Here is a 1797-nt window from a genome sequence, read left to right as displayed (position 1 = left end):
ATAACAATAACAATAATAATAACAATAACAACAACAACAATAATAATAATAAAACTTTTACTTAAATTTTGATTGGATTGTTGGGGCAAGTAATTCTTTGAAAGAGGAATGTTTTCAAGAACCAATCTAGTGGTAACAAAAGGAACAGAGGATATAAGCCTGGAAAATGCTGTAGAAATTGTTCAGTCTGATAACCTTAATAGTCTTCAATACTTCCAAACAGAATCTCAATTATATTATGCCTAATAGGATGAAGTTGAACTACAAAGCCTCTCTTCTGGGAGAAAGCATGGAAATAGTAATACAGTGGAAATAAAATTGGCTCTAAAATGCAAAGACCAGGGTTCAAATAGGACCTTTGCTGCTTATTACCTAAGTATCTTTATCTGACTGGAACTCAGTTCAAAGAAAAAGTGAAGATTAGGTGGTTTCTGAGGTTCCTTCTTTCTTCACATTTATGATACCATGATCTAAGATATCTTATTGGTGTAAAGCTAATTCAATTTTTTTGGTGCTAAAACATATTTTATGAACTGCTTCCATCCTAGCAGTCAGAGTTAGTGTTCATGTCTTTGCTGATATTTTTATTTTTCTAAATTAATTCTATGCTTGTTTTCTTTCCCACAGTCATTGACATGATAAACCAAGGAAATGGACAAGGAAAATTTGACAGAGGTCACAGAGTTCCTCCTTTTAGGACTGACAGACCGTGCAGAATTGAAAATGCTTCTATTTGTGCTTTTCCTGGTCATATATATTATTTCTTTGGTAGGGAATCTTTGCATGTTTATATTAATTCAAATCACTCCTAATCTTCACACTCCCATGTACTTTTTCCTCAGCTGCCTCTCATTTCTTGACACTTGCTATTGTTCTGTCTTTGGACCCAAAATGCTTGTGGATTTATTGGAGAAGAAGGTAATGATATCATTCACTGCTTGCATAGTACAAGGATTTTTATTCGGGGTCCTTGTTACAACTGAGGGATTTTTCCTAGCTGTGATGGCATATGACTGGTATGTAGCAATTGTTAATCCACTGCTTTACATGGTAGTCATGACCAAGAAAGTGTGTGCCATGCTGGTCATTGGGTCTTGTATAATGGGAACAGTTAATGCACTTACACACACAATTGGCTTAGTCCTTCTGTGGGACAAATGTCATCAGTCATTTTTTCTGTGATGTCCCTGCAATGCTGAAGGTCTCCTGCTCTGACACTTCTAGAAATGAGCTGTTGCTCTTGATATTCTCGGGAGTAATTGCCATGATGACCTTCTTGATTGTGATCATCTCTTATAGTTTCATTGTTGTTGCCATTCTCAGGATACGCTCAGCAGCTGGCATGTACAAAGCCTTCTCGACCTGTGCTTCACACCTGACAGCTGTCACTTTGTTTTATGGCTCACTAAGCTTTAATTACATTCAACCAAGCTCCCAGTATTCCCTGGATCAAGAGAAAGTTGTTTCTGTGTTTTATACCATGGTTATTCCAATGTTGAACCCATTGATCTATAGCCTAAGGAATAAGGATGTCAAGGATGCTGTAAAAAGGGCAATGGAATTGAAACCATCTTTTTGTTAATGTTTTTGTTGTGATGCCTTTGGTCCAAAAATAGTGTAAACCCCAGCAAAGCACATCAAGAAAAAATTATAATTATAAGCAATCAGATGTTAGGGTTGGTAGAAATATTAGACAATTTTATCCAGAATGTCAGAAATAGAATATTATCAGACCTCAACAAGTAGGAATCACTATGATTATAGTTTTCAGTGTGAAAGATGGAGACAGAAGGAAAT

At 36.0% G+C, this 1797-nt stretch overlaps 1 pseudogene; it reads left to right on the top strand.

Annotated features, from left to right (window-relative positions):
• Positions 1-651: 651 nt before the first annotated feature.
• LOC122732999 lies at positions 652-1582 on the top strand (annotated as a pseudogene).
• The last annotated feature ends 215 nt before the right edge of the window (positions 1583-1797 follow it).

This window comes from Dromiciops gliroides, chromosome 6, assembly GCF_019393635.1.
Source record: "Dromiciops gliroides isolate mDroGli1 chromosome 6, mDroGli1.pri, whole genome shotgun sequence".
In the NCBI taxonomy this organism is placed as follows: Eukaryota; Metazoa; Chordata; class Mammalia; order Microbiotheria; family Microbiotheriidae; genus Dromiciops; species Dromiciops gliroides.
This window is presented reverse-complemented; position numbering and strand designations above follow the sequence as displayed.